Source organism: Ornithodoros turicata, unplaced genomic scaffold (assembly GCF_037126465.1).
Source record: "Ornithodoros turicata isolate Travis unplaced genomic scaffold, ASM3712646v1 ctg00001067.1, whole genome shotgun sequence".
NCBI lineage: Eukaryota > Metazoa > Arthropoda > Arachnida > Ixodida > Argasidae > Ornithodoros > Ornithodoros turicata.
In genome coordinates, this window is record NW_026999457.1 from 290001 (window position 1) to 296818 (window position 6818).

General features: G+C 47.0%; 2 non-coding genes and 2 pseudogenes across 2 annotated transcripts; 3 read left to right on the forward strand and 1 right to left on the reverse strand.

The window, feature by feature from the left end:
• Positions 1 to 17: 17 nt before the first annotated feature.
• LOC135376327 (U2 spliceosomal RNA) lies at positions 18 to 100 on the forward strand (annotated as a pseudogene).
• A 494-nt stretch (positions 101 to 594) lies between these two features.
• LOC135376307 (U2 spliceosomal RNA) lies at positions 595 to 792 on the reverse strand. The gene has a single exon (XR_010417624.1). It is a non-coding gene; the product is annotated as a U2 spliceosomal RNA (small nuclear RNA).
• A 2077-nt stretch (positions 793 to 2869) lies between these two features.
• On the forward strand, positions 2870 to 3072 carry LOC135376281 (U2 spliceosomal RNA; annotated as a pseudogene).
• A 2023-nt stretch (positions 3073 to 5095) lies between these two features.
• On the forward strand, positions 5096 to 5279 carry LOC135376304 (U2 spliceosomal RNA). Its single transcript, XR_010417622.1, has one exon. It is a non-coding gene; the product is annotated as a U2 spliceosomal RNA (small nuclear RNA).
• The last annotated feature ends 1539 nt before the right edge of the window (positions 5280 to 6818 follow it).

Sequence of the window (6818 nt, forward strand, 5' to 3'; positions counted from 1 at the left end):
ATGGACGAGTAATATTTATCGCTTCTCGGCCTTTTGGCTAAGATCAAAGTGTAGTATCTATAGAAAGATCTATAGAATAATATAGAAATATAGAAATATAGAATATAGAAATATAGAAATCTATAGAAAGAAAGAAAGAGAGAGAGAGAGAAAGAAAGAAAGAAAGAAAGAAAGAAAAAAGAAAGAAAGAAAGAAAGAAAGAAAGATAGATAGATAGATAGTGATAGATAGATAGATAGATAGATAGATAGATAGATAGATAGATAGATAGATAGAGATAGATAGATAGATAGATAGATTAGATAGATAGATAGATAGATAGATAGATAGATAGATAGATTGATGAATGAATTGAATGAATGAATGAATGAATGAATGAATGAATGAATGAATGAATGAATGAATGAATGAATGAATGTGTACCTAGTGGCCAGACAGGACATTTCCCAGTGGTTGTCTCCAGTGTGTTCTGTGTCTGCTGTAGGTTCCCTGCTTTGCTTGGTGTTGTTTCTACGCTTCCCTCTTTTGCCTGTCTCTGGTCATCATGGCTGATGCTTATTGATGCTGTTTCGGAATTTTTGTTTTTTGTTTTGAGACGGGTGGGCCACACCTGGAGGTAGTGCAATACCAGGGCAACCCTTGACAGTGCCGAGGCGAGCTTCAGACACACTGTCTCGGGCCAAAAATAAGATTAATATCGTGAGTCCAAATAGGGCTCGTATCAGATATTAAGCTGATAAGAACAGAAAATTTATTTCGGGATGTTAGTTGCGTTACACTGGAGAATGGGGTTACTTCTATGTACAGTATTTACAGGATAACATGATAGGTCTTATGCCAAGGAGGTATGGATGTACGGGGAGACCCATTAGGTCACGAGCTGGCGATGTGTGCCGCGTAGATGTCCCGTGTCGCAGAGATGACAGCGCTTACGCACAGCTTCTTCATCTTTTTTAGGTATCTGCGCGAACAGAGGCGCCTGAGGAAGTGATCATTCTTGGGATCCCAGCAGCCGAGGGCACCGACAACGACTGGCTCGATGGTAACGCGTTGGAATCTTCGTTGTAGGTATTCCTTGACAGGCTGGTACTTGGTGACCTTTGCTGTGCGGGCTTCTTCGAACGCTGACTGGCGGTTCTCGAATGGGCAAGTTATGTCGACGATGATAGCTTCTTCTCCCCGAGCAAGGATGATATCCGGGCGGAGCTGGGTGTCACCAACGGGTCGGTTTTCAGAGATTATGGTGAACTTTGCTGTGGCTGCTTTCCTCACTCGGTCGACGATGTCGTTGTGCCGCCTCGTCATTGCTTGGCTTTGCCTCATGCAGTGGCACACCACATGAGGCAGGGTTTCGTTTTGGTAGCCACACCTTCGGCACCTCTTGTCACCGTTTGCCCAGGTTCTTGCGCCGTTTAGTGGAAGGAGATTCAGGCGGGCTCGATGAACAAATCTCCAGTCCGCGAAGCGTGTGAATAGGCCCGTGCGGAAGAAGTGGGTGCTGCTGGGGTCGAGTCCGGCGCAGTCCATGACCTTGCCTTGGTTGGCAAGGTTGTGAAGAGCATCCGTGCGCTCTCTATCGAGTTGGTCGCGTATGGTGCGCATTATTCTTGCTCTCCAGCGCTTTGTCATGGCCTGGCCTTTCTGGTAATGGTGGCACCACCTTCCTCGATGGTCCACGTTACGCAGAGCCGACGAGAGGCTTTCCTGGCCTCAGTCCAAACATTGCAGAGTTCATTTGTAGATGTCTTCTAACGTCGCGTGATCAAGAAGTGTCAGCCATCGCCATGTCAAGCCTGACAAGAACCGTGGACAAGCGCCTCGGCCGCGAATGTGGCATCGAAGAACTTTGCCAGTATCTGAGCGGCGAAAACGAGGGAGACTTCAGGCTGCGAAGCAATCAGCTCCGCAACGTATGGACTGAGGCAAGAAAGGCATCATCCAGGCTAGGCGTCTCGTGGGACCTGGAGGAAGGCAACATTAGCATCACGCGTGAAAACCAAACAATCACCGCATCGCAACGCACGAAGCTAATGGCCATCATCCGCTCTCAGCTAAGCCTCGCCAGAGACCAGAGCCTGCGGGAGCTTCCAAGCCAAGGAAAAGTGATGGACTGCGTCTACAGGGACAAAGCCAGTTCCCATTTCATCCGCACCGGGACATTCACCAGCTTCGCACAGTGGCGCTTCATCCATCGAGCCCGCCTCAACCTCCTCCCTGTAAACGGCGCGCGCCCCTGGGCTCCCAACGACGACAAGCAATGCAGAAGGTGCGGCAACTCGAATGAGACCCTCCCACACGTGCTGGACCACTGCATGCCCTCTTCCGCAAGCTACCAGGCCCGCCATAACGAGATAGTGGAGAGCGTGAAGGCAGCGGCTCGTGGAAAGTACACCGTGATTTCCGAGAACATGGCTGTCGGCGGCACAGGGCTACGGCCTGACCTCATCCTGTGCAGAGGAGAGGAGGCCATGATTGTGGACATCACCATTCCGTTCGACAACCGCTACGAGGCACTGGCTGCAGCACGGGCGGAAAAAGAGGCAAAGTACGAACTTCTCAAGCCCCACCTCCAAAGGCGCTTCCACCGTGTCTCAGTCCAAGCCATTGTCGTCGGAGCGCTCGGTAGCTGGGACCCGGCAAATGACAAGGTGATGAAGAAGCTATGCACGAAGTCCTACCTGAGACTATTCAAGAAGCTCTGTGTGAGCAATGTGATAGCTTCTTCACGGAACATCTATGTCGAACATGTGACTGGCAACCCAATTGCTTAGCGAATCCATTCTACATAGTTAGCTCTTCATTCCTGCTTATCTTTCCCCCTGCCTTCTCTTTTTGTAACTATTTTGTGCCATACTTTGTAATCTCACGTTTTGTTTTTCCATCAGTTTGTTACATGTCCTAAACATTGAATAAAATTTTTCTGTTCTTATCAGCTTAATATCTGATACGAGCCCTATTTGGACTCACGATATTAATCTTATTTTTGGCCCGAGACAGTGTGTCTGAAGCTCGCCTCGGCACTGTCAAGGGTTGCCCTGGTATTGCACTACCTCCAGGTGTGGCCCACCCGTCTCAAAACAAAAAACAAAAATTCCGAAACAGCATCAATAAGCATCAGCCATGATGACCAGAGACAGGCAAAAGAGGGAAGCGTAGAAACAACACCAAGCAAAGCAGGGAACCTACAGCAGACACAGAACACACTGGAGACAACCACTGGGAAATGTCCTGTCTGGCCACTAGGGTACACATTCATTCATTCATTCATTCATTCAATCAATCAATCATCAATCAATCAATCAATCAATCAATCAATCAATCAATCAATCAATCAATCAATCTATCTATCTATCTATCTATCTATCTATCTATCTATCTATCTCTCTCTCTCTCTCTCTCTCTCTCTCTCTCTCTCTATCTCTATCTATCTATCTATCTCTCTATCTCTCTTTCTTTCTTTCTTTCTTTCTTTCTTTCTTTCTTTCTTTCTTTCTCTCTCTCTTTCTTTCTTTCTTTCTTCCTCTCTCTTGCAATTTCCAATCAATCATTTTTATCTCACGGGCCGTGATGCATTAGTACTAACACCCTAGTGTTCCGTACCCATATACCACGATGCCCAAACCGGCGACGTGCCACGCGCGGACGCAGAAGGCGAGACTGCGACAGAAGCGAAACGGGGGAGACGTGCAGTGTATATCTCTTCTCGGTCTTTTGGCGGATACAAGGGAGAAAGAAACACGAGTTCCGTCCGCTAACATGCGCATTTCATGCAGTCCGACTATCATTCTAGTGCTTCTTACACGCACCACATCATGTTGAATTTGGCGACGTGACACCCGAGGAGGCAGGTGCCGCGACCGTGACCAGAGCGTAAGATGGACGTGTAATATTTATGGCTTCTCGGCCTTTTGGCTAAGATCAAAGTACATGTACCATGTACGTACCATGGAGCCCGTCACGCCGGATCTTCTCGGGCGTTACCTCTCTGGGGACAATGAAAATGACTTCCGAAGCCCGTCCAGCGGACTCAAAACAGTGTGGACTGAAGCCCGGAAAGCCTCATCCCGTCTTGATGTGATGTGGACCTTCAGTGCGGACGGCCCGGAACTGCAAAGGAATGAAGCAACCATCCCACCCAGAAGACGCACCAAGGTGATCAGCACACTACGGCATCAACTACAAGAAGAACGGGATAGGCGGCTTACTTCCCTCGCCAACCAGGGCAAGGTCTTGGAATGTGTCGCTCTTGACAAGTCAAGCTCCCACTTCATGCGCTCTGGACAGTTCACAAGATTCGCCGACTGGCGCTTCATTCATCGGGCCCGCCTCAACCTCCTCCCCCTCAACGGAGCCCGGCCCTGGACACAGGGTGACAAACGATGCAGACGGTGCGGCACACAGCCTGAGACCCTACCCCACGTCGCCAATCATTGTATGCGGTATTCGGCTGCGTATACCAAGCGTCACAACAGTATAGTTGAGCGAGTGAAACGGGCATCACAGAACAAGTACAACGTGATCAGTGAAAATCAGGTTGTGGGTAACACCGGACTTCGGCCAGACCTGGTTGTGTCAAGAGGAGAGGAAGCAATAGTCTACGACGTGACCATAGTATTCGACAACCGCCCGGAGGCTCTGCAAGCGGCTCGACGAAACAAAGAAGAAAAGTACCTACCTGTGAAGGAGAGCCTGCAAAGGAGATATCACCGAGTGCATATCGAGGCAGTGGTCATCGGCAGCCTTGGTAGCTGGGATCCAGCCAACGACCGCGGGCTCAAACGCCTCTGCTCAAGAGAATACCTCAAACTAATGAAAAAACTCTGCGTAAGTGAGGTGATCTCCTCTACAAGGGACATTTATAGCACGCACATTACTGGTGTGTAAGGAGTACATTTGGACCAGACAACAGCGAGGTACCCCTGAAAATACTACCATCGACACAGTTGTGACTGGAACTGCAACACACAAATATTGTGAATACCGTAAAAACAAACAGTGTAAATAATCATGTAAATACGTGTATACTATTGTAAATAATCATGTAAATAGGTGTATACTATTGTAAATAATTGTAAAATAATGTATATAATTGTAAATAATGTTTCAAACTCACTAATAAAACGAATTCTGTTCTTATCAGCTTAATATCTGATACGAGCCCTATTTGGACTCACGATATTAATCTTATTTTTGGCCCGAGACAGTGTGTCTGAAGCTCGCCTCGGCACTGTCAAGGGTTGCCCTGGTATTGCACTACCTCCAGGTGTGGCCCACCCGTCTCAAAACAAAAAACAAAAATTCCGAAACAGCATCAATAAGCATCAGCCATGATGACCAGAGACAGGCAAAAGAGGGAAGCGTAGAAACAACACCAAGCAAAGCAGGGAACCTACAGCAGACACAGAACACACTGGAGACAACCACTGGGAAATGTCCTGTCTGGCCACTAGGGTACACATTCATTCATTCATTCATTCATTCATTCATTCAATCTATATATCTATCTATCTATCTATCTATCTATCTATCTATCTATCTATCTATCTATCTATCTATCTATCTATCTATCTATCTATCTATCTATCTATCTATCTATCTATATCTATCTATCTATCTATCTATCTATCTATCTATCTATCTATCTATCTATCTATCTATCTATCTATCTATCTATCTATCTATCTATCTATCTATCTATCTATCTATCTATCTATCTATCTATCTATCTATCTATCTATCTATCTATCTATCTATCTATCTATCTATATCTATCTATCTATCTATCTATCTATCTATCTATCTATCTATCTATCTATCTATCTATCTATCTATCTATCTATCTATCTATCTATCTATCTATCTATCTAATCTATCTATCTATCTATCTATCTATCTCTCTCTCTCTCTCTCTCTCTCTCTCTCTCTCTCTCTCTCTCTCTCTCTCTCTCTCTCTCTCTGTCTGTCTGTCTGTCTGTCTGTCTGTCTGTCTGTCTGTCTGTCTATCTATCTATCTATCTATCTTTCTATCTTTCTTTCTTCTTTCTTTCTTTCTTTCTTTCTTTCTCTCTCTCTCTCTTTCTTTCTTCCTCTCTCTTGCAATTTCCAATCAATCATTTTTATCTCACGGGCCGTGATGCATTAGTACTAACACCCTAGTGTTCCGTACCCATATACCACGATGCCCAAACCGGCGACGTGCCACGCGCGGACGCAGAAGGCGAGACTGCGACAGAAGCGAAACGGGGGAGACGTGCAGTGTATATCTCTTCTCGGTCTTTTGGCGGATACAAGGGAGAAAGAAACACGAGTTCCGTCCGCTAACATGCGCATTTCATGCAGTCCGACTATCATTCTAGTGCTTCTTACACGCACCACATCATGTTGAATTTGGCGACGTGACACCCGAGGAGGCAGGTGCCGCGACCGTGACCAGAGCGTAAGATGGACGAGTAATATTTATCGCTTCTCGGCCTTTTGGGCTAAGATCAAAGTGTAGTATACTTGAGTTGTTTCCGGGAAGATTTTTTCTAAAGAAAGTATACTTGATCGCCAGAGGCCTGAGAGTGGTGGCTCCAGTACTCCTAGCGTGTACCGCCCTTTTCAGGGCGAATACGGTGCCAGCCAAGGACAAGGCCCGCTTGCGGGTTTGGTTTTATCGCCCCTTGTTCCGAGGCAGCCTCTCTCTCACAGGTGGTGTTAAGTAGGTGGCCCAGCCACCTACCGCCCTTTTCAGGGCGTTGAACACCAGCCAAAGGAGGGCCCTCTTCTGGGCTTGGTTCATCGCCCCCTCCCGAGGCCGCCTACTTGGGGACTGTCCC